At 41.0% G+C, this 27,284-nt stretch overlaps 2 long non-coding RNA genes across 2 annotated transcripts; both read right to left on the reverse strand.

Annotated features, from left to right (window-relative positions):
• Positions 1–2,697: 2,697 nt before the first annotated feature.
• Positions 2,698–3,369, reverse strand: LOC111783701. Its single transcript, XR_002813397.1, has 2 exons — positions 3,216–3,369; positions 2,698–3,101 (listed from the first exon to the last, which is right to left on the reverse strand). It is a non-coding gene; the product is annotated as an uncharacterized LOC111783701 (long non-coding RNA).
• A 13,460-nt stretch (positions 3,370–16,829) lies between these two features.
• LOC111783628 lies at positions 16,830–17,501 on the reverse strand. Its single transcript, XR_002813388.1, has 2 exons — positions 17,348–17,501; positions 16,830–17,233 (listed from the first exon to the last, which is right to left on the reverse strand). It is a non-coding gene; the product is annotated as an uncharacterized LOC111783628 (long non-coding RNA).
• Positions 17,502–27,284: the final 9,783 nt, after the last annotated feature.

Below are 27,284 nucleotides of genomic sequence, written 5' to 3' on the forward strand. Positions count from 1 at the left end.
GGAAAAAGGACGTCGGAACGACGTGACCGAGGAGGGGGAGAGAGTCGCCGGAAAAAACTCTCTGGTAATCAGGCGAGGAAGACGAAGTTCGAACCGATCTCCAACCCGCGATCCAAAACCCTCTCGGCCAAACGATTCATCCCTCGGCCCACCGAAACAAACCGCGGCCCAACAACAGAGTTTAGCCTAGCCCACCTCAACCAAAACCCTGCAGCCCATCACAACCAGAACACGCGTCCAGAGTCCGACCCGCCTGACAACCCGCGCACTCGACCCGACGACCCATCCCTCGACCCAAGACTGCTGCACACACGTCGCCCTCTGGTTGTGCCATGTGGCACATCTGCAGCACGACACCCCCTCGTCTCTGGCGGCTTGATCGGCTCGGCGGCAACTTCTCGAATTTGGCAGCTTATTCGGCTCGAGAAATTTGTTCCCGACCTTTTTAGCACCGTTCCAACCCTTTCGGACTTGTTTGTTAAGAAGAAAGATGGTTCTATGTGCCTATGCATTGACTATAGAGAATTAAACAAGAGGACGGTAAAGAACAAATATCCATTACCACGCATTGAGGATCTGTTTGACCAACTTCGAGAGGCAATAGTATTTTCCAAAATAGACCTTCGATACCATCAAATTAAGATTAAAAATGAAGATATACCGAAAACAGCCTTCCGAACCAGATATGACCGCTGTGAGTTTGTGATAATGTCCTTTGGCCTCACCAACGCCCCAGCAGTGTTCATGGAATTAATGAACCGAGTATTAAGGAGTGCTTAGACACGTTTGTGATCGTGTTCATAGCAACATCATGATATACTCGAAAACGGACGAAGAACACCAAGAACACCTCCGAAAAGCCCTAACTATTCTAAGGGAGAACAAGTTGTATGCCAATTTCTCAAAATGTGAATTTTGGCTACGACAGGTTTCGTTCTTGGGACACGTAGTGTCCAAAGACGGAATTTTAGTAGACCCCACCAAGAGAGAAGCCGTCACGAAATGGAAACGCCCAACTACTATCACCAAGATACAAAGTTTCTTGGGATTGACATGTTACTATTGACGGTTTGTCTAAGACTTTGCTAGAATAGCCTAGCCTCTCACCCAATTGACAAAAAAAGGCGTACCTTTCGTATGGAACGATACTTGTGAGGCCAGCTTTCAAGATCTAAAACAAAGACTAGTGTCCGCCCCAGTACTCACGGTCCCAGAAAGCTCTACGGATACGTGGTTTACAGTGATGCATCCAAAAAGGGGCTAGGTTGTGTACTGATGCAACATGGCAAGGTTGTTGCGTGTGCGTCACGCCAATTAAAAGATTACGAGAAAAACTATCCTACACACGATTTGGAGTTGGTGGCGGTGGTGTTCGCGTTAAAAATTTGGAGACACTACCAGACAATGTAGATGGCTAAAGCTGGTAAAAGATTACGACATAGATATCCGGTACCACCCTGAAAAAGCAAACGTAGTCGCTGACGCACTAAGTCAAAAAATAGTACACTCGTCAGCCCTCATCACAAGGGAGCCACGAGTGCATCCGGTACCACCCTGGAAAAGCAAACATAGTCGTTGACGCACTAAGTCAAAAAACAGTACACTCGTCAGCCCTCATCACAAGAGAGCCACGAGTGCAAGCTGATTTCGAACGAGCTGACATAAAGGTAGTAACCAAGGAGGTTATGGCCCAAATAGCCCTAAAGGTAGTAACCAAGGAGGTTATGGCCCAAATAGCCCAACTGACAGTGCGTCTCACGCTCCGTGAGAACCCTAGCCCAAACAAAATCCTAGACCAATTGATAGTAGGCCCAGTGGACCGTTTTTCTAAGTCAACAGATGATCTATTATGTTAAAGACGTTTATGTGTCCAGTTGTGAGCGAAATAAAGAACAAAATCCTAATTGAAGCACACAACTCACCATGCATCCGGTACAAAGATGTATCAAGACCCTGAAACAACCCTTCTGGTGGCGGAGTATGAAAAAGAATATCGCAGAATTGGTGAGTAAAAGCCCCTAGTGCCAACCGTAAAAGCACTACGTTGGACTACTTGGTTTCTTGTTTCAATGTTTAATTTATTTTTATATTTCTCAATATAAATTTATGGTGTGCAAGAAATTTCTCTATGATATTGGCCGTCAAAGGATTTTTAATTTTTAATTTTTTTACAATTATCCAATTTCTTTCCTTTAATTTTTCTGGCCCATTATCCCTCCCACAATTCTCTTTTATTTAATTCATTTATCTTCTGTTATGTATTTTACTGCTCAACTTGTCATCTTATTTGCACATATATTATAATAATAAATTATATACTACCGGATATAATGTATGTGTACTTAAATATATACGATACAAATATCAATACTTTTTTCATAAAGCTTGACATACATTATGATAAATATATATCATGCATTAAAATATACACATTAATATGTACTCAACCTTACCATTTTTGGTATAAATTCAATATAGAATATGATAAAAGACATACTATAGAATATAACATTCACGGGGAGCTCAATTCACGAATGTTACTACCATATTATATTTCATATTATTAAATCTAGGTAAGATTTTTAAGTCAACAATTAATTTACTTAGTAAGTTATTAATAAATTTTATTATTTTTTTTATTAATAAAGTTGTATTTTTAATAGGTTATTGATAAATTTTTGGTATGATCGTTAGTGAGATGATCTGCACTTAGATATATGATAAAATAGGAGTATATAATCATTGTGTTTTTTGTTTACACAATAATCTATACATGATTTATGATAGGGGTATGAATGAAACAGACCCACACCGCCTACTTCGGCTCGGCTCATCAGCAGATAAGTAACATATAAGAGCATACATGCCCGGGGGTATGCCTTTTCCAATTAGGGCATGTAGAGCTTGTTCCCACATTTGCATCTCCAGACTTTCGGGAAATCATCACCGACGCCTGAAGGTCCCGGCGGCACCGACACAAGAACCGTAGTACAGGGCGTGCAACTCCCACACTTTGAGTTGCAGTTCGGCGGCGACGATCCCAACCCACTCAATCCTCTTCTTGACAAGGTCAACTCCTGATCTTCATGATTAGCGATGGGCTGACATAGTATAATGCGTTAGATTTTTTGGGTGCAAAAATAGGTATTTGTAAGAAAATATATGAGGAAGGTGATGAATCCTCCATTATAATATTGGAACTAAAATAAATTTACCTGGGTATGTGCATGACCGGATTCAGCTGATGAGCAGCGCCTAGTGTTGTCTGAGGACAATATGAAGACAATGAAAAACAAGAAGAAGATGGGTTTAGGTTCATTGATTCTATTGAACTTCATCCCTTCTTCCTGTGTTTTCCAAATCAAGAAATAATACAAGAGCCCTTGTGCTGACACTACAAGAAAAATGTAATTTTATAGCGTTTGAATATTGCATTTTTGTTTTTGAAAATATGCTATAAAAAGTGAAAGGAAATTTTTAGAAATACTTTTTATAGCCTTTGACAAAAAAATATGCTATAAAAAGTGAAGGAAGTTTTTAGAAAAGAGACATTTTCCCCTCTTATTTATCTTTTATTTAAATTTTTTATTCCATTGGTTTTCTCTCCCTTTTCTCTTTTCTCCCTTCTTCCATCCTCCACCTAATTTACATGTTTGTTATAATGTGATGTCTAATTAGTTGTATGCAATCAGTTAAGTATTGAAATGATCAAGTTATTAATATTTGGTAATTTTACTTTGTTTTCTTGCACAAAAATTATATGCCTCTACTAGAAAATAAGAAAAAAAAATGTACTCAGCTTTCTTTATGCTGGATTCATGTTCTAAGTTCCACGGTCGTCGGCGAGACCGAAAACTCCGGCGAACGTTGGAGTTTTTGTTCAAATGCGACCCATAAGCCTCGCCAAACTTCGGGGGTCACCACAACAACAGACCCCGACCCTTAGCCAAACCACCTGCAAGGAAGAAAACGAAAAAACGTGAGAGTGAGGCAGAAACCGACGACGCTCTAGCGAAGCCAAATCATACGAAATCGACTTCGAAACCTCCAATCTACACCACAAAAACGATCCCATTGACCTTTACACACCGAGGATAGATTTTGACGTTGCTTACACATCGTACACTGTCGGGTAAGGGTGACAGAACGTCAGATTTTTTATCCCTCTCAGATCCGAGAGTGTTAGGCCCTTACGAACCAAACAAACACCATAAATGGTATTAGGGGGAGGAGGAGACTTGAAAACGGAGGAAGGATGTCGGAACGACGTGACTGAGGAGAGAGAGAGAGAGTCGTCGAAAAAAACTCTCTAGCAATCGGGCGAGGAAGACAAAGTCCGGCCTGATCTCCGACCCGCGATCCAAAATCCTCGCGACCCAACGATTCAACCCTCAGCCCACCAAAACAAATCGCGGCCCAACAACATGTTCAGCCCAGCCCACCGCAACCAAAACCCTACAGCTCATCACAACTAGAACCCTAGTCGCCCTTTGGTTGTGCCACGTGGCACGTTTGTAGCTCGACACCCCCTCGGCTCCGATGGCTTGATCAGATCGGCAGTGGCTTCTCGGCTCCGGCAGCTTATACGGCTCGGAAAACTTGTTTTCGACCTGTTTGGTACCATTTTGATCCTCCCGGACTTGATTTCGACCCCATTTAAGGTAAAATAGATCATTTTAAGGCTAGATTTCACAAATTCTAGCTGGAAATTAACTAATACTAATGAAGGTGTCGAATGATCCAATAGGAACCAATCACCAACGGAAGCGCAGGACGTATACGAGGAGCTAGGAGCTTACGATTATATTTTAGGGAGTACTTTGGTTAAGGCCGACCAAGTAAGTGGCTCACCCGTCGTAGGTTATGCGTTGTATGTTGTATGTTGGCACGTGCCCGAGGATTCGCACGTGTCATTAATTTGTATGCTAGACTGTTATACTCGACTAAGTACGCTTGTGAAATGTGAATGTATGTTGATTAGTATGACGTGATGTGCTATGCTTATGACGTTTATGATGTGTTTGGATGATTCTAGCATGAATGGTACTATAATTTTGATTGTAAACAGCATATAATGTATGACATGAAATCACGATAAATTGCACGGAATGTAACCCCGTTAGGATTATGTATGATACATAGACTGAAAAATTAGAAATGACATGTTAAGCATGAATGATGATAGCGGGGTTATATTCATTAATGATAAAAGTAGAAATATTGGGGACTTCAAGCCTTATGTGTGCTCATGCATTGGGGGGATATCCCTATTCCATCACGAGGGTTCGGACGCGTACACCCAATGGCAGGGGTACGATCGTTATGTTTTGCATAGCGCTGTCGTGACGGTTACTAGTTCTAACGGGTGTCTGGCTTAGGGAGCTCCTCGAGTATGCTTGCCCGACAAGGAAAGTGGCCCAGTGGTGTGCGAATTGATTGGTGAGCCCATACTCGCATATATGGGCCGTGTGTAGAGTACATGGTACACGTCCAAATTACTTGTTAGGACACCATCGTAGGAAGATAGATTGAAAGATAGGTCCCATCATCTCATTTGCATGTGATTGTTGCATAACCCCAATAGAGGGTCACTTACTGAGTATTCTAGAAATACTCAAGCCTCGTGCTACCACATTTTTAGATAAAGGCAATGCACCGATGTTAGATCGATGGCAACATCGCACATCCCAAGATCGTGGCACATGCATAGGATAGTTGTTTTCCATTCATAGTATAGGTTAGTATAGGTGGAATATCATTTGCATTCATAGTATAGGTTTTAGGAGATGGGGAAGAAGAGAAGCCGAAAGAACCTCTTCCTAAGAAGGGTCGACTACGGACCCTATGCACTCGAACTACCACTGAGGGAGCCTCCCTTACAAGTTGCACCCCCTCCTGTAAATGCACCCCTCCTACAAGTTGCACCCCCTCCTGAAAACGCACCTCCCCCTCAAGGTGCACTACCTCCTAAAAATGCACCGCCTCCTCAAACTGCACCACAAGCTGGGTTGGACCCCGCCGCACGAATGGTTTTGGAGTCACTCAAGANCCCTCCCACAAGCTGCACCCCCTCCTGAAAACGCACCTCCCCCACAAACTTCACCCTCTCCTGAAAACGCACCTCCCCCTCAAGGTGCACTACCTCCTAAAAATGCACCGCCCCCTCAAACTGCACCACAAGCTTGGTTGGACCCCGCCGCACGAATGGTTTTGGAGTCACTCAAGACGACGATGCAAACAATGTTGGCCACACACTAGGCCACATTGTTAGCTACACAACAAGTCGCAGCAATGACCACACAACTAGCCAATGCGACGGCCACGCAACTGATTGATGCGACGGTCACACAACTGGTCAAAAACCCGCAACCGAACAGGGGGCAAGTTGGTTAAAATATTTAAGATGGTATAACCCCTGTCCATTCGTCGGTTCAAAGGAAGATCCCACAGCAGCTCAGATGTGGATCGCAACCATGGAAACGATCTTTGAATCAATGAGATGCCCTGATGACCATAAAATAGCGTGCGCGACATATGTACTGCAAAAGGACGCAAAAGTGTGGTGGGTGGATAATAAATAGAANACCATGGAAACGATCTTTGAATCAATGAGATGCCCTGATGACCATAAAATAGCGTGCGCGACATATGTACTGCAAAAAGACGCAAAAGTGTGGTGGGTGGATAATAAACAGAATATCAACCCAGGAGAGGGGATCACAACGTGGGAAACCTTTAAGGAAGCCTTCCTGAAATACTACTATCCGAAGGAAATACGTATAAAGAAATAACAAGAATTTAACCACCTGACCCAAGGCAAATGCACGGTGGATCAGTATGATCAGGAATTCATGAAATTAAGAAGGTTCACACCGTCACTAGCAGACACTGAAGAGAAACAGACGGAGAAATTTGTGTTGGGGTTGAACCTGAAGGCCCGCCGCATGTTGGAGGCATTAACCTAAAAAACTTACGAAGAGGCCCTGAGGACGACCAAGGCTCTAGAGTAACCTCCAAAGGAGAAAAACCTAGAGCCAACTGTTGCCGTAGGAAAGAAACGCCCCGTCGAGGTCGGACCCACAAAATTCCAACCGCCACTCCAAGACCTCGACATCAGAAAGGCCACCTGCTCCGCCCGCAGTAGCTCGATAACTAGTACTGGAAAAACCCCTGTGTCGCGACTTTGGAAAACAACATCATGGCAGATGTATGGTAGGCTCCGGTGTGTGTTATAGGTGCGGTCGTGCAAGTCACTTGGCCAGAGCTTGCTCTGCAATGGACACGGGAAACCCAAGGGAACCCCTTGGAGGTCCGGTCATTCGAGAACCCACCATGCAAACCCGTGCACAGACCAGGACATATGCAACGACCAGTACAGAGGCGGGAACGTCTAGCACCGTGGTGACAGGTACGCTTTCTATACTAGGACACTTTGCATTGACGTTGTTTAATTCGAGTTCTACCCATTCGTTTGTTTCTTTGCCATTTGTTAGTCAAGCAAGATTCGTAGTAGAACCCTTAATGCATGTATTGTCGGTCGGTACCCTAGAAGGAGTAGACCTAGTCACGAAAAATAGAGTAAAAGATGGACAAGTGGTAATAGCTGGAGAACCATCCACGTAGACCTAAAAGTAGTAGATATGACGAATTTTGACGTCATACTAGGAATGGACTGGCTAGCCAAAAACTTTGCTAGCATAGACTGCCATAAGAAAGAAGTGGTATTCACACCTCCAAACAGACTTACCTTTAAATTTAAAGGAACCTTCACAGGCACCACCCCAAACATGATATCGAAGATGAAATCCAGACACTTGGTACAACAAGGGGGTGGGCGATTCTAGCCTGTGCAGTAAACACAAAAGGAAAAGAGAAAACAATAGATACGGTACCCATAGTAAACGAATTCCACGATGTCTTCCCAGAGGATATTCCAGGAATTCTTCCATCGCGAGCGGTAGACTTTGGAATAGAACTGTAATAACTCGTACAACTGGCATTAAATGAGGAAAAGTCAGCTATACCAACATTTTGGGTAAAGAGAAAAAGAAAATCATGACAGAATATGAAAAGCAGGACTAACAGAGAGAGTAGGTCTGCCACCTACCCCAAAACTTCTTTTAACTCTTGTTTGTAAGAGACCAATAAATCAAAGGGAGGGGGTTGAACCAAGATGTTTGAAAGCAAAGGGAAAACGTCAAGTACTTCGTTGGAGTCAAGCAACCACACGGGAGAAAATACCAATGAGGTCATAAGCTTGCAAGGAACTACCATTGCTTGTAAACAAAGTCAGACGATCAAGGGTCGAAGAAGAAGGAAAAAGGGAACGTTGGCAAGTGTCGAAGAAGCTGAAGAAGTAAAGGAAAGTCGCGGGGAGGAAGGAGCTGATCGTTGGATTTAACCGACCGTTGGACCAAATCGACCCGCTGTACCAAACCGCCCTGCTGGAACCGCATCGACCCGTCGACCGACCCTACCTGCCTTATGACCCGAAAGGCAACACCGGCCCGACCTGAACCATTTAGCTAATTCCGATCCACTACCCAAACCAAACCTGATGGTGAACATGACCCATGGTTCAGAGGCCATATTCTCACAAATTTGTGTCATTTTAACTTGAATCCTACTCAACTTCTATAGTTTTGATATATTTTCTTAATGTAGGACCTAATTGTAGATCTTTGAAGGAATTGAAAATTTGTTGAAGACCTGAAACAAGCTCGGGAAGCCTACAGCAAGTAAGTAACCGCATGGAGCAAGTTTCTAAGAAATGCTTGTTGGAGTTGGTTTGGAGTATGGGCAAACGATCTAGTATCATACTTTGGAGTTGGTAACATTAGTTTCATGTGTGTTTGAACTTCGATAACGTGAATGATTATACCTTGATTATAGTTAGAGTTATATAGCTTCCTAGTATGTCAATGTAGATTGTTATTTCTCGATTTGCATGATGAGTATGATGTGTGCCTTGATATTTTGTTGTGCATTGATGTGGGGTTTGGATAGCCCATTATTGCTCATTTGTGAGTTGGACCATTTGCTATGTGCTAGATAGCGTGAATTATGAATTTCGTAGATTATGAGTTACCATCTTTTAGTTGTCACCTATCGTGGAATTGAGTGGCCATGTAAGTATCCTACTGTAGTACCACGTCAGGGGTGCCTTGTAGGGAGAGTCATGGCCTTTTACTGATCTAAACCCGACAGGGGTGTAAGATAGGTAGTTTACTGACCCAGCCCGGTGGGGCGTAGTGACAGGTNTGTGACCCGAAAGTCAACACCGACCCGACCTGAACCATTTAGCTAATTCCGATCCACTACCCAAACCAAACCTGATGGTGAACATGACCCATGGTTCAGAGGCCATATTCTCGCAAATTTGTGTCATTTTAACTTGAATCCTACTCAACTTCTATAGTTTTGATATATTTTCTTAATGTAGGACCTAATTGTAGATCTTTGAAGGAATTGAAAATTTGTTGAAGACCTGAAACAAGCTCGGGAAGCCTACAGCAAGTAAGTAACCGCATGGAGCAAGTTTCTAAGAAATGCTTGTTGGAGTTGGTTTGGAGTATGGGCAAACGATCTAGTATCATACTTTGGAGTTGGTAACATTAGTTTCATGTGTGTTTGAACTTCGATAACGTGAATGATTATACCTTGATTATAGTTAGAGTTATATAGCTTCCTAGTATGTCAATGTAGATTGTTATTTCTCGATTTGCATGATGAGTATGATGTGTGCCTTGATATTTTGTTGTGCATTGATGTGGGGTTTGGATAGCCCATTATTGCTCATTTGTGAGTTGGACCATTTGCTATGTGCTAGATAGCGTGAATTATGAATTTCGTAGATTATGAGTTACCATCTTTTAGTTGTCACCTATCGTGGAATTGAGTGGCCATGTAAGTATCCTACTGTAGTACCACGTCAGGGGTGCCTTGTAGGGAGAGTCATGGCCTTTTACTGATCTAAACCCGACAGGGGTGTAAGATAGGTAGTTTACTGACCCAGCCCGGTGGGGCGTAGTGACAGGTAGTTACTGATTGTTAGGAATAGGTAGTTGATGCCAGGCGCCACTAGGGAGAATCCATTGATTTGAGCTCAGTAGATAGTTAGGTATGGAATAAAATCCATATCAATGAGAATCCATGGGGTCTTCTTTTGAAACCATAGTAGACATTGCTAGAGATAGATTCAAGCACATTGCCAAAGATTCCGTGAATAGGATTAAGTCCGATAAGATCATACAAGTAGGTTGTTTACTGAGTATTTTTATACTCATCCCTTNGTTGGAGTTGGTTTGGAGTATGGGCAAACGATCTAGTATCATACTTTGGAGTTGGTAACATTAGTTTCATGTGTGTTTGAACTTCGATAACGTGAATGATTATACCTTGATTATAGTTAGAGTTATATAGCTTCCTAGTATGTCAATGTAGATTGTTATTTCTCGATTTGCATGATGAGTATGATGTGTGCCTTGATATTTTGTTGTGCATTGATGTGGGGTTTGGATAGCCCATTATTGCTCATTTGTGAGTTGGACCATTTGCTATGTGCTAGATAGCGTGAATTATGAATTTCGTAGATTATGAGTTACCATCTTTTAGTTGTCACCTATCGTGGAATTGAGTGGCCATGTAAGTATCCTACTGTAGTACCACGTCAGGGGTGCCTTGTAGGGAGAGTCATGGCCTTTTACTGATCTAAACCCGACAGGGGTGTAAGATAGGTAGTTTACTGACCCAGCCCGGTGGGGCGTAGTGACAGGTAGTTACTGATTGTTAGGAATAGGTAGTTGATGCCAGGCGCCACTAGGGAGAATCCATTGATTTGAGCTCAGTAGATAGTTAGGTATGGAATAAAATCCATATCAATGAGAATCCATGGGGTCTTCTTTTGAAACCATAGTAGACATTGCTAGAGATAGATTCAAGCACATTGCCAAAGATTCCGTGAATAGGATTAAGTCCGATAAGATCATACAAGTAGGTTGTTTACTGAGTATTTTTATACTCATCCCTTATTGTTGCTATTTTTCAGGTGTTAAGTAGACCGATGTTGGTGGAGGGAACGTGTGGAGCCGTGCGGCTACAGTGGAGTCCCTTAGATCGAGTCCTCTTTGACCATGTCGTTTTAATGTCATTTTGATGTTTATTTTGGGAAAACTTATGCTATTTTGTAACTGATTTACTTTTGATGCGTCTCGGCAGATCCCATTATGTTTTGAAACTATTTGGATTTTTAATGCTTATCAGGTAACTTTAATTTTTTTTGTGTCTCCCGTTTTATAAAATGGAAATGTTGTAAGGCTTTTACCCTAGAGTCCACGTAGCAATTTGTGATTCGATGCGTCGGAGAGCGGTCGTTACAAGAACTTGAACCAGGAACGAGACCCATCTCTAAAGCCCCATACCGCATGGCCCCAGCAGAACTAAAAGAACTTAAATTACAACTACAAGACTTATTAGACAAACATTCAACCTAGCATATCCCTTTGGGGTGTGCCAGTGTTGTTTGTTATAAAGAAAGATGGTTCTATGTGCCTATGCATTGACTAGAGAGAATTAAACAAGAGGACGGTAAAGAACAAATATCCATTACCACGCATTGAGGACCTGTTTGACCAACTTCGAGAGGCAACCGTGTCTTCCAAATTAGACCTTCGATTAGGATACCATCAAATTAAGATTAAAAACGAAGATATACCGAAAACAGTCTTTCGAATTAGATATGGCAACTATGAGTTTGTGGTAATGTCCTTTGGCCTCACCAATGCCTCAGCGGTGTTCATGGAATTAATGAACCGAGTATTCAAGGAGTGCCTAGACACGTTTGTGATCGTGTTCATAGACGATATCTTGATATACTAAAAAACGGACGAAAAACACCAAGAACAACTCTCAAAAGCCCGTAATTCCAAAGGAGAGCAAGTTGTATGCAAAATTCTCTAAATGCGAATTTTGGCTACGACAGGTTTCGTTCTTAGGACACGTAGTGTCTAAAGATGGAATTTTAGTGGATCCCACCAAGAGAGAAGCCGTCACGAAATGAAAACGCCCACCGACGGGCACCGAGATACGAAGTTTCTTGGGATTGGCAGGTTACTATCGAAGGCTTGTCCAAGACTTTGCTAGAATAGCCTCGCCTCTCACTCAATTGACAAAAAAGGGCGTACCTTTCGTATGGAACGATACTTGTGAGGTCAGCTTTCAAGATCTAAAACAAAGACTAGTGTTCGCCCCAATGCTCACGGTCCCTGAAAGCTTTGCGGGATTCGTGATTTACAGTGATGCATCCAAAAAGGGGCTAGGTTGTGTACTGATGCAACATGGCAAGGTTGTTGTGTATGCGGCACGCCAATTAAAAGATTATGAAAAAAACTATCCTACACACAATTTGGAGTTGGTGGCGGTGGTGTTTGTTAGATAAAAGCCAGTTGGTTTCCTTAGTTAGGTTTACACGTTTTAATTAGTTTATTAAATATTTTCATTTGACCATTTGACAAACACGTCGAATGGATTACCAATTTTGTAGGCGGCCATTTGAAAAGAAATGGCACAGATTTAATTGGCCACTCTCCAGCATTTTTAGGATAGTTAATTGTTTAAATAGGTGAATATGTTGATAGAAAAAAATCATCTCTTTGTAAGCACAGTCAAAATTTCAGCAACTCTCTCTCTCTTTGTTATTTTTCGCATTTTTATTTTCTTCCAACAACTTCCCGTCAACGATTTCCTCTCTCCGAAAAGAAAAGGATTTCCCTGGCCGATTATCTAAAAACAACAAGTGGTAAAGAGGCGGATCAAAAGAAGGAGGAGTCGACTGATGACGGGACAGGAAATATCGCCGGCACATGCGCGGGAAAGAGGCGGATCAAAAGAAGGAGGAGCCGACTGATGACGAGCCAGGAAATCTCGCCGGCACATGCGTGGGAAAGAGGCCGAAAACTCTGATAAACATTGGATTTTTCGTTTAAATGCGACCCACAAGCCTCGCCAAACTTCGCGGGTCACCACAACAATAGACCCTGACCCTCAGCCAAACCGCCTACAAGGAAGAAAACGAAAAAACGTGAGAGTAAGGAAGAAGCCGACGACGCTCCGTCGAAGCCAAACTATACGAAATCAACTTCGAAACCACTGATCTACACCACGAAAACGATGCTAGTGACCATTACACACACCGGGCATAGATTTCGACGTTGCTTACATGTTGTAGACCGTCGGGTAAGGGAGACAGAACATCGAATTTCTAAACCCTCTCAAATCCTTGAGTGTTAGGCCCTTACGAACCAAAAAAACGCCATAAACGGGATTAGGGGGAGGTGGAGACTCGAAAATGAAGGAAAAAGGACGTCGGAACGACGTGACCGAGGAGGGGGAGAGAGTCGCCGGAAAAAACTCTCTGGTAATCAGGCGAGGAAGACGAAGTTCGAACCGATCTCCGACCCGCGATCCAAAACCCTCTCGGCCAAACGATTCATCCCTCGACCCACCGAAACAAACTGCGGCCCAACAACAGAGTTTAGCCCAACCCACCTCAACCAAAACCCTGCAGCCCATCACAACCAGAACACGCGTCCAGAGTCCGACCCGCCTGACAACCCGCGCACTCGACCCGACGACCCATCCCTCGACCCAAGACTGCTGCACACACGTCGCCCTCTGGTTGTGCCATGTGGCACATCTGCAGCACGACACCCCCTCGTCTCTGGCGGCTTGATCGGCTCGGCGGCAACTTCTCGAATTTGGCAGCTTATTCGGCTCGAGAAATTTGTTCCCGACCTTTTTAGCACCGTTCCAACCCTTTCGGACTTGTTTGTTAAGAAGAAAGATGGTTCTATGTGCCTATGCATTGACTATAGAGAATTAAACAAGAGGACGGTAAAGAACAAATATCCATTACCACGCATTGAGGACATGTTTGACCAACTTCGAGAGGCAACAGTATTTTCCAAAATAGACCTTCGATACCATCAAATTAAGATTAAAAATGAAGATATACCGAAAAAAGCCTTCCGAACCAGATATGACCGCTGTGAGTTTGTGATAATGTCCTTTGGCCTCACCAACGCCCCAGCAGTGTTCATGGAATTAATGAACCGAGTATTAAGGAGTGCTTAGACACGTTTGTGATCGTGTTCATAGCAACATCATGATATACTCGAAAACGGACGAAGAACACCAAGAACACCTCCGAAAAGCCCTAACTATTCTAAGGGAGAACAAGTTGTATGCCAATTTCTCAAAATGTGAATTTTGGCTACGACAGGTTTCGTTCTTGGGACACGTAGTGTCCAAAGACGGAATTTTAGTAGACCCCACCAAGAGAGAAGCCGTCACGAAATGGAAACGCCCAACTACTATCACCAAGATACAAAGTTTCTTGGGATTGACATGTTACTATTGACGGTTTGTCTAAGACTTTGCTAGAATAGCCTAGCCTCTCACCCAATTGACAAAAAAAGGCGTACCTTTCGTATGGAACGATACTTGTGAGGCCAGCTTTCAAGATCTAAAACAAAGACTAGTGTCCGCCCCAGTACTCACGGTCCCAGAAAGCTCTACGGATACGTGGTTTACAGTGATGCATCCAAAAAGGGGCTAGGTTGTGTACTGATGCAACATGGCAAGGTTGTTGCGTGTGCGTCACGCCAATTAAAAGATTACGAGAAAAACTATCCTACACACGATTTGAAGTTGGTGGCGGTGGTGTTCGCGTTAAAAATTTGGAGACACTACCAGACAATGTAGATGGCTAAAGCTGGTAAAAGATTACGACATAGATATCCGGTACCACCCTGAAAAAGCAAACGTAGTCGCTGACGCACTAAGTCAAAAAATAGTACACTCGTCAGCCCTCATCACAAGGGAGCCACGAGTGCATCCGGTACCACCCTGGAAAAGCAAACATAGTCGTTGACGCACTAAGTCAAAAAACAGTACACTCGTCAGCCCTCATCACAAGAGAGCCACGAGTGCAAGCTGATTTCGAACGAGCTGACATAAAGGTAGTAACCAAGGAGGTTATGGCTCAAATAGCCCTAAAGGTAGTAACCAAGGAGGTTATGGCCCAAATTGCCCAACTGACAGTGCATCTCACGCTCCCGTGAGAACCCTAGCCCAAACAAAATCCTAGACCAATGGATAGTAGGCCCAGTGGACCGTTTTTCTAAGTCAACAGATGATCTATTATGTTAAAGACGTTTATGTGTCCAGTTGTGAGCGAAATAAAGAACAAAATCCTAATTGAAGCACACAACTCACCATGCATCCGGTACAAAGATGTATCAAGACCCTGAAACAACCCTTCTGGTGGCGGAGTATGAAAAAGAATATCGCAGAATTGGTGAGTAAAAGCCCCTAGTGCCAACCGTAAAAGCACTACGTTGGACTACTTTTTGGTTTCTTGTTTCAATGTTTAATTTATTTTTATATTTCTCAATATATTTATATTTATGGTGTGCAAGAAATTTCTCTATGATATTGGCCGTCAAAGGATTTTTAATTTTTAATTTTTTTACAATTATCCAATTTCTTTCCTTTAATTTTTCTGGCCCATTATCCCTCCCACAATTCTCTTTTATTTAATTCATTTATCTTCTGTTATGTATTTTACTGCTCAACTTGTCATCTTATTTGCACATATATTATAATAATAAATTATATACTACCGGATATAATGTATGTGTACTTAAATATATACGATACAAATATCAATACTTTTTTCATAAAGCTTGACATACATTATGATAAATATATATCATGCATTAAAATATACACATTAATATGTACTCAACCTTACCATTTTTGGTATAAATTCAATATAGAATATGATAAAAGACATACTATAGAATATAACATTCACGGGGAGCTCAATTCACGAATGTTACTACCATATTATATTTCATATTATTAAATCTAGGTAAGATTTTTAAGTCAACAATTAATTTACTTAGTAAGTTATTAATAAATTTTATTATTTTTTTTATTAATAAAGTTGTATTTTTAATAGGTTATTGATAAATTTTTGGTATGATCGTTAGTGAGATGATCTGCACTTAGATATATGATAAAATAGGAGTATATAATCATTGTGTTTTTTGTTTACACAATAATCTATACATGATTTATGATAGGGGTATGAATGAAACAGACCCACACCGCCTACTTCGGCTCGGCTCATCAGCAGATAAGTAACATATAAGAGCATACATGCCCGGGGGTATGCCTTTTCCAATTAGGGCATGTAGAGCTTGTTCCCACATTTGCATCTCCAGACTTTCGGGAAATCATCACCGACGCCTGAAGGTCCCGGCGGCACCGACACAAGAACCGTAGTACAGGGCGTGCAACTCCCACACTTTGAGTTGCAGTTCGGCGGCGACGATCCCAACCCACTCAATCCTCTTCTTGACAAGGTCAACTCCTGATCTTCATGATTAGCGATTATATAATGTATGTGTACTTAAATATATACGATACAAATATCAATACTTTTTTCATAAAGCTTGACATACATTATGATAAATATATATCATGCATTAAAATATACACATTAATATGTACTCAACCTTACCATTTTTGGTATAAATTCAATATAGAATATGATAAAAGACATACTATAGAATATAACATTCACGGGGAGCTCAATTCACGAATGTTACTACCATATTATATTTCATATTATTAAATCTAGGTAAGATTTTTAAGTCAACAATTAATTTACTTAGTAAGTTATTAATAACTTTTATTATTTTTTTTATTAATAAAGTTGTATTTTTAATAGGTTATTGATAAATTTTTGGTATGATCGTTAGTGAGATGATCTGCACTTAGATATATGATAAAATAGGAGTATATAATCATTGTGTTTTTTGTTTACACAATAATCTATACATGATTTATGATAGGGGTATGAATGAAACAGACCCACACCGCCTACTTCGGCTCGGCTCATCAGCAGATAAGTAACATATAAGAGCATACATGCCCGGGGGTATGCCTTTTCCAATTAGGGCATGTAGAGCTTGTTCCCACATTTGCATCTCCAGACTTTCGGGAAATCATCACCGACGCCTGAAGGTCCCGGCGGCACCGACACAAGAACCGTAGTACAGGGCGTGCAACTCCCACACTTTGAGTTGCAGTTCGGCGGCGACGATCCCAACCCACTCAATCCTCTTCTTGACAAGGTCAACTCCTGATCTTCATGATTAGCGATGGGCTGACATAGTATAATGCGTTAGATTTTTTGGGTGCAAAAATAGGTATTTGTAAGAAAATATATGAGGAAGGTGATGAATCCTCCATTATAATATTGGAACTAAAATAAATTTACCTGAGTATGTGCATGACCGGATTCAGCTGATGAGCAGCGCCTGGTGTTGTCTGAGGACAATATGAAGACAATGAAAAACAAGAAGAAGATGGGTTTAGGTTCATTGATTCTATTGAACTTCATCCCTTCTTCCTGTGTTTTCCAAATCAAGAAATAATACAAGAGCCCTTGTGCTGACACTACAAGAAAAATGTAATTTTATAGCGTTTGAATATTGCATTTTTGTTTTTGAAAATATGCTATAAAAAGTGAAAGGAAATTTTTAGAAATACTTTTTATAGCCTTTGACAAAAAAATATGCTATAAAAAGTGAAGGAAGTTTTTAGAAAAGAGACATTTTCCCCTCTTATTTATCTTTTATTTAAATTTTTTATTCCATTGGTTTTCTCTCCCTTTTCTCTTTTCTCCCTTCTTCCATCCTCCACCTAATTTACATGTTTGTTATAATGTGATGTCTAATTAGTTGTATGCAATCAGTTAAGTATTGAAATGATCAAGTTATTAATATTTGGTAATTTTACTTTGTTTTCTTGCACAAAAATTATATGCCTCTACTAGAAAATAAGAAAAAAAAATGTACTCAGCTTTCTTTATGCTGGATTCATGTTCTAAGTTCCACGGTCGTCGGCGAGACCGAAAACTCCGGCGAACGTTGGAGTTTTTGTTCAAATGCGACCCATAAGCCTCGCCAAACTTCGGGGGTCACCACAACAACAGACCCCGACCCTTAGCCAAACCACCTGCAAGGAAGAAAACGAAAAAACGTGAGAGTGAGGCAGAAACCGACGACGCTCTAGCGAAGCCAAATCATACGAAATCGACTTCGAAACCTCCAATCTACACCACAAAAACGATCCCATTGACCTTTACACACCGAGGATAGATTTTGACGTTGCTTACACATCGTACACTGTCGGGTAAGGGTGACAGAACGTCAGATTTTTTATCCCTCTCAGATCCGAGAGTGTTAGGCCCTTACGAACCAAACAAACACCATAAACGGGATTAGGGGGAGGAGACTCAAAAACAGAGGAAAAAGGACGTCGGAACAACGTGACCAAGGAGAGAGAGAGAGTCGCTGGAAAAAACTCTCTAGCAATCGGGCAAGGAAGACGATGTTGGATTCGTGATCCAAAACCCTCTTGGCCCAACGATTCAACCCTTGGCCCACCAAAACAAACCGCGGCCCAACAGCAGAGTTCAGCCTTGCCCACCGCAACCAAAACCTTACAGCCCATCACAACCAAAACCCGTGTCTAGAGAACGACCCGCCTGACAACCTGCGCGCTCGACCCGACGACCCGCGCCTTACCCGAGACCACTACACACGCGTCGCCCTCTGGTTGTGCCACGTGGCACGTCTGCAGCGTGACACCCCTTTGGTTCTGGCGGCCTGATCGACTCGACGGTGGCTTCTAAGCTCTGGTGGCTTATTCGACTCGGGAAACCTATTTTCGACCTGTTTGGCACCGTTTTGACCATCCCGAACTTGATTTCGACCTCGTTTAAGGTAAAATAGATCATTTTAAGGTCGTATTTCACAAATTCAAGTTGGAAATTAATTATGTTATTAAAATACTAATGAAGGTGTCGAATGATCAAATAGGAACCAACCACCAACGTAAGCACAGGACGTATACGAGAAGCTAGGAGCTTACGTTTATATTTTAGGGAGTACTTCAGCTAAGGCCTACCAAGTAAGTGGCTCACCCGTCGTAGGTTATGCGTTGTATGTTGTATGTTGGCACGTGCCTGTGGATTTTCACGTGTCATTAATTTGTATGCTAGACTGTTATACTCGATTAAGTACGCTTGTGAAATGTGAATGTATGTTGTTTAGTATGATGTGATGTGCTATGCTTATGACGTTTATGATGTGTCTAGATGATTCTGGCATACATGGTACTATAATTTTGAATGTAAACAGCATGTAATGTATAACATGAAATCACGATAAATTACATGAAGTGTAACCCCGTTAGGATTATGTATGATACATAGACTGAAAAATTAGAAATGACATGTTAAGCATGGAAGATGATAGCGGGGTTATATTCATTAATGATAAAAGTAGAAATATTGGGGACTTCAAGCCTTATGTATGCTCATGCATTGAGGGATACCCCTATTCCATCACAAGGGTACGAATGCGTACACCCAATTGCAAGGGTATGATCGTTATGTTTTGCATAGTGTTGTTGTGACGGTTACTAGTTCTAACGGGTGTTCGGCCTAGGGATCTCCTAGAGTATGCTCACTCGACAAGGAAAGTGGCCCAGCAGTGTGCGAACTGACTAGTGAGCCCATACTCGCATGTATGGGCTGTGTGTAGAGTATATGGTACACGTCCAAATTACCCGATAGGACAACACCATAGGAAGGTAGATTGAAAGATAGGTCTCATCATCTCATTTACATGTGATTGTTGCATAAACCCGATAGAGGGTCACTTATTGAGTATTCTAGAAATACCCAAGCCTCGTGCTACAACATTTTAAGATAAATGCAAGGCATCCATGTGAGACCGACGACAGAATCGCACATCTCGGGATCATGGCACATGCATAGGATAGTTGTTTTCCATTCGTAGTATAGGCTAGTATAGGTTGAATTTCATTTGCATTCATAGTATAGGTAAGTATAGGTTGAATTCCCGTTTGCATCATTAGTATAGGTTAGTATAGGTTGGATTGTAATCGCGTTAATAAATCATAGGTTAGTATAGAACATTTATTTCAGAGTTGTTTTCCCTTTCTTTTCCCTGTATTCATTATTCATGAGGTAATAAAAGACAAACTTATGTCGTAGTTATGATAAGAGCCCTATTAAAGTAAATTTTGCGTTTAAAGTATAGTAATGACCTTAGATGAAATAAGTAAAAATTTAGGGTCGTTATAGTTGGTATCAGAGCCCTAGGTTATAGATCTTATAGACTAGCCTACGAAGTAGGCTTGGCATGTTCCACGGTCCAATCGTCGACGCTTCGTCACTGTCAGGTAGACCTTGCGTAGGATGAGAGATGAATGGAAATTTTTGTGATATATTTAATGTGATTGTCTTTAAATATTGAGTGTTATGATACTGTATGATTTTATGCTATGATGTGATCTTGTGTCAATGCATGTCTTTATGTTACGACATTTATGTTTTCTTCTCCTTGAATGATATAGTAGAATGTAAGTAATGTTATAAATAAATCATAGACTTAGATAGAATTATTTTCTTGGTTTCTAGAACAATGTCGCACCGAGGGCGTAGAAGAGGTAGGAGAGGGAGAGGACGACCTTCCATTAAGAGATGGGGAAGAAGAGAAGCCGAAAGAACCTCTTCCCAAGAAGGGTCGACTACTGGAGCCTATGTACTCGAACTATCACCGAGGGAACCTCCCCTACAAGTTGCACCCCCTCTTGAAAACGCACCCGTCCTACAAACTGCACCCACTCCTAAAAACGCACCCCTCCCACAAGTTGCACCCCCTCTTAAAAACGCACCTCCCCCACAAACTGCACCCCCTCCTGAAAACGTACCTCCCCCACAAGCTGCATTACCTCCTGAAAATGCACTGTCGCCTCAAACTGCACACAAGGCTGGGTTGGAGACCGCCACACGAATGGTTTTGGAGTCTCTCCAGACGACAAGCAAACAATGTTGGCCACACAACATGCCACATTGTTAGCTACGCAATAAGTCACAACAATGGCAACGCAACCAGCCAATGCGACGACCATGCAACCGGTCGATGCAGCAGTCACACAACCGGCCAAAAACTCGCAACCGAAATGGGGGGTGAGTTGGTTAAAAGACTTAAGATGGTATGACCCCCGTCCATTCATCGGTTCAAAGGAAGATCCCACAGCAGCTCAAATGTGGATCGCAACCATGGAAACAACCTTTGAATCAATGAGATGACCTAATGACCATAAAGTAGCAGGCGCGACATATGTACTGCAAAAAGACGCAGAAGTGTGGTGAGCGGATAACAAACAGAATATCAACCCGAGAAAGGGGATCACAACGTGGGAAACCTTTAAGGAAGCCTTCCTGAAATACTACTATCAAAAGAAAACCCGTATAAAGAAACAAGAATTTAACCACCTGACCAAAGGTGAACGCACGATGGATCAGTATGATCAGGAATCCATGAGATTAAGAAGGTTTGCACCGTCACTAGCAGACACTGAAGAGAAACATACGGAGAAATTTGTGTTGGGGTTGAACTCGAAGGCCCACCATATGTTGGAGGCATTTAACCCGAAAACTTACGAAGAGGCCCTGAGGACGGCCAAGGCACTAGAAGAACCTCCAACGGTTGTCATAGGAAAGAAACGCCCCATCGAGGACGGACCCATGAAATTCCAACTGCCACTCCAGAGACCTTGACATAAGAACAGGCCACCTACTTCGCCCCAAGTAGCCCGATACCAAGTACCGAAAAAAACCCTGTGCCACGACTATGAAAAACAACATCATGGCAGATGTATGGTAGGCTCCGGTGTGTTTTATAAGTGCGGTCGTGTAGGTCACTTGGCTAGAGCTTGCTCTGCAAGGGACACGAGAAACCCAAGGTAACCTCTTAGAGTTCTGGTCATTCGAGAACCCACCATGCCAACCCACGCACAGACCAGGTGTTGGGTTTTATGTCCTAAAACTCATAGTTCGTAAACAAAAACATATTCTGTTCTCAATAAAGTTATTATTGATGTTTATTCAGTAAAGATTGTTATTGAATAAAGTGAATGTTACGATCATTAATCTAAATCCAATAAACTAAGAACACTCTAGCTATAGTATGATTACTTGAACTATATATAAAGACATAAGAGTGGATCAAGTTCAAGTATATAGTCAAAATGATTTATAGTACAGGGATAAGGCTGAGTACCTTATTCTGGGGACAGTATGGATGCGGCCCACTTTTGTATATGATATAAACAATCTGATCACTAAATTGTACATGTAGAGACATGTGAGTGGGGGCGTCCTATGCAATGAATATTGCATAAGATAGAACCATGAAGAAAATCACTCTCACTTTATGTAATTTACTGTTGAGACTGATTTTTTTATTCGATGACCTAGGTAACTCGATCTTAATCCTGAGCTAACTATGAACTCTTGTTTATACAAAATTATCCTTAGATTTGCATGGGTAAGCGTGTGACGAGTTCGCCGACTCAATAAGCTTCCCATTTCAGGGGTAAATAGCTGGGGACATAGGGTGTAAGATGAAATTCACTCGTACCCGCTTTTAGGGATAGTAGAGAGGTTGTTCCCTTAAGTACTGACTCCAAGTCTTGAACAAGGGGCCCCACCCTTTCATTGGCCCGAGAGGGGATTCGATTTGGTGGTTGTTCCACAAGCCAATTATTAATTAGAGGATCAGTGGAACTTAAGGAACAAAAAGTAACTTTAGGGGTAAAACGGTAAATTAACCCAACTCTAGTTACAAACAACTTGTGAAGGATCGACTTACTAATCATTGTTATAACAAATGGACAAAAATATATCTATATCGAGGGGAGTGCAACTACTAGGCTATAGTGGAGTGTCCTAGTAGTTAACGAATGTTGCTTAACAAGGTTAATGAGTTTAGCCGGTTAATCTCGGATTGTTGGAGCCTATGATCTGTAGGTCCATTAAGTCCCTCTGCTAGCTCATATCGGACTAAACCTTAGAACAGTGTGACGAGTGAGTTCGAAGTGTTTGAATGCGAATTAGGGAATACACGATAAATATATACCATATATTCAACCGCATTTTGATTTAATTATGAATTGAACAAAAATGAGAGAATTGGAGATATTTAAATCTATTTTAATTATGAATAGTGATTCATAATCAATATAGGCCGGAATTGATTGGGATTGTATATGAGGGGGTATGTATATGAGCCCACCTGGTGGGTCCATGTACGAGTACATGGGCCGTGTGTGAAGGAGTACCGCACATCCAACCCTACCCAGAATAGAAAAGCGCCCAAGGTCATGTAAAGTTTATGAAAAGTTAGATCCCGCTCATAAGTTGCATGTGTTTGCATTTCTAACCCCAACAGTGGGATGACTTACTGAGTATTTCATAAAATACTCAAGCCACGTGCTACCTACATTTTTCAGGTAAAGGCAAGACACCAATGTACGGTTCACGGTGGAGCTGAGGACACCATGGAAGTGGACGAGGGGCATTTTTAGTAGTTTATGTTTATTTGACTTATTTAAGTTAAAGCATTGAACATTGTTTTATTTAGATTTGTTTTGACTTCAGTTAGAGGAGGTGAGATATGTTTGTTTGGATTTTTGGATCTTTATGAAAGACTTTATTGTGTTTTCCAAGGTTATTTACGATGAGCTTCCGCGTAATGAGTTATGTATGCATGGGTGACATCACTAATTAGGTTTAGAACGTTACAGTTGGTATCAGAGCTCTAGGTTATAGGCTTTGTAAACTGACTTACAATGTAGGCGCTTTGTAAACTAGCTTACAATGTAGGCTTAACGTACTTTCATGGTCCTCCAGCAAATGCGCTTTGTAAACTAGCTTACAATGTAGGCTTAACGTACTTTCATGGTCCTCCAGCAAATGCACCGTCACCGTCAGGTATGCCTTTTTAAAAATTAAAGTTTGTTAGTTAAATGATGCATGTAGTGGTGAATATGTATTTTGTAATGAATGATATGATGTACATGTGTTATATGTTGACATGATTTATGATATGTTATGTACTATCGGATGGTTATGTTAATGCTATAGTTGTATGTACGAGTGATTTTTATAGAATCTATTAGATGAGTATGTGACTTAGTAGTTAGTGCACTTTTTGGATGCCACCTAGAACTTGAGGAGGAGATCGTAGGGGACGACCCCGCTTAGGGCTAGAGGAAGGGGTGGAAAGGGATGTAGTTGGGGACGTGAGGGTTCTGTGATCAGCCTTTTCCGTCACCCGACACCTCAGGCCACACCAAACCCTACAACTGCCCTAGGAGAGGCATTGGAAGCTGTGATACAAAATCTGACTGCCAACCAGCAAACAAATGCTTATACCAACCAGCAAACAAATGCTTATACCAACCAGCAAACAAATGCTTATACATCAACGAAAGCTAAGTACATGCGAGATTTCAAGAGGGGTGACCCTCGAACTTTTAAGGAGACATCTGTGACACAGATGTGGTTGAGATTTATACTGTATGTATTTAGGTTTACCAACTGCCCTGAGGCCCAATGACGTGTGCTACATTTATGCCCATGACATTATTAGCCCAATGTTACTACTTATGTCAGAGAATTTTCTAAACTAAAGCGATTTACCCCAGAGTTGGATTTACCCCAGAGTTGGTGGACATGGACTACCGTTTGTGCTGGGGTTAGACACGAAACCTAAGGGTAATGAATGTGGAAAGAATCACTGGGGTCAATGTTTGGGCCACGTTAGGGCCTCTTTTCAGCTAAGTCTATTTAATTTATTTTTATAATTATCTATATTTTTCCCTTTAATTTTTCTTGCCCTAATCCACCCAATTATCCCTCCCACCCGTAATTATTTTTTTATTCTTTTTTCAATGTTTAACTCATTTTTTGTTATGTATTTTACTGCTCATCTTGTCCTCTTATTTGTTATAATAATAAATTATATACTATCGGATAGAATGTACGGAACAATGTGTACTTAAATATATAGGATACAAATATCGATACTTTTTCCATAAAGCTCGACATACATTATGATAAATATATATCATGCATAAAATATATACATTAACATGTACTCAAAGTTACCACTTTTGGTATAAATTCAATATAGAATAAGATAAAAGACAACATTCACGAGGAGCTCAATTCACGGATGTTATAAAAACGTTTCATGTTTTATATTATTTTAAATTCATAAAAACTCGAATCTAGGTAAGATTTTTAAGTCTACAATTCATCCACGTCCTCAATCACATTATGCATTATGTTTTGTCTATCTATGCATTATGTTTTGTCTATCTAAAAAAAAATAGAACATAGAAAAGTAATTAATAGTTATTAATAAATTTTATTAATTATCTTTCTATAGTTTAAGTTGTATTTTTAATAGGTTATTGATAAATTTTTTGTCGCAGATCCGTACTTAGATATGTGATAAAATAGAGTATATAATCATTGTGTTTTTTGTTTACACAATCATCTATACATGATTTATGATAGGGGTATGAATGAAACAGACCCACACCGCCACTTTGGCTCATCGGCGGATAAGTAACATATAAGAGCATAGATGTCCGGGGGGGCATGCCTTTCCGATCAGGGCATGTAGAGCTTGTTCCCACATTTGCATCTCCAGACTTCTGGGAAATCATCACCGACGCCTGGAGGTCCCGGCGTCACCGACACAAGAACCGTAGTGCAGGGCGTGCAGCTCCCACACTTTGAGGCGCAGTTTGGTGGCGACGATCCCGGCCCACCCAATCCTCTTCTTGGCAAGGTCAACTCTTGATCTTCATGATTAGCGATGGGCTGGCATAGTATAATGCATTAAATTTTTTTAGTTAGAACACTAGATTTGGGTGCAAAAATAGAAGAGGTATGAGGAAGGTGATGAATCATCCATTATAATATTGGAACTAAAATAAATTTACCTGAGTATGTGCATGGCTAGATTCAGCAGATGAGCAGCGTCTAGTGTTGTCCGAGGACAATATGAAGATAATGAAAAACAAGAAGAAGATGGGTTTAGGTTCATTGGTTCTGTTGAACTTCATCCTTCTTCCTATGCTTTCCAAATCAAGAAATAATACCAGAGCGCTTCTGCTGACAATACAAGAAAAATGTGTTTTTATAGCGTTTGAATATTGCAGTTTTTGTTTTTGAAAATATGCTATAAAAAGGAAGTAAATTTTAGAAAAGCTTTTTATAGCATTTGAGTATTACATTTTTTAAAATATGCTATAAAAAGGAAGGAAATTTTTAGGAAAGGACATTTTCCCTATTATTTATCTTTTATTTTAAATTTTTTATTCCATTGGTTTTCTCTCCCTTTCTTATTTGGTTCTCTTTTCTCCCTTCTTCCATCCCTTCCTTTTTCTTTCCCCTTTTCCATGCTCCACCTAATTGACATGTTTGTTATATGTGATGACATGATGTCTAATTATTTAAGTATTGAAATGATCATGTTATTAATATTTGGTAATTTTACTTTGTTTTTTTTGCACAAAAATTATATGCTTCTACCACAATCTAAGAAAAAAAATGTACTAAACTTTCTTTATACATTATATCTGGATTGATGTTCTAAGTAGTCAGTAACAAATTGTTCTAATGTTTACTATGGTGACTACAAATTGTTCTAATGTTTACTATGGTTTAGGTGGGAGGACAAAAAAAATGTGTTATATTAATAGTCTGAATCTTTTTATGACCGTTTTTATAAATTGCATGACACATGGATAAATTTTAAAGGGAATGATTGATGGTTGATGGTCTTTCTAAACCTGCTCTCAGTGTCACAACCATACTATGAAAAGAGAAAAGAGTAGGTTGTGACCCTCACACAATAAAATCGGCGATCCTCAAGTGGTGCCCATCCGACCACGTGAGGGTTTAGATGAGTGTCATGACGCGACCGAGGACGGTGCAACATCTAACACACACCACACAGAGTGGGTATTGAAGAAAATACGAGGTATAAGCAAGATGAGGGCCACGAGTAGACATGAGTGTCAAAGATAGGCTTGTTGAAGGGTCACGGACTTTAACCTCAAAAGTCGGTGTTACAAAGGGAAATTGGGCATGCAACTTTCAAGTAGTTTGTCCATATGAAATATAAATGCTTGCCAAATTTGGTGTCAATTAGGTACCGGACGATCGCTCCACGATATCGTATGATCATTCGCCAAAATGACATCTACACGAAAATGATTGGAAATGTCTCAAAATGTACCTTAAGGGGATAGCATGG

The sequence above is a fragment of the Cucurbita pepo genome, chromosome LG20, assembly GCF_002806865.2.
Source record: "Cucurbita pepo subsp. pepo cultivar mu-cu-16 chromosome LG20, ASM280686v2, whole genome shotgun sequence".
NCBI lineage: Eukaryota > Viridiplantae > Streptophyta > Magnoliopsida > Cucurbitales > Cucurbitaceae > Cucurbita > Cucurbita pepo.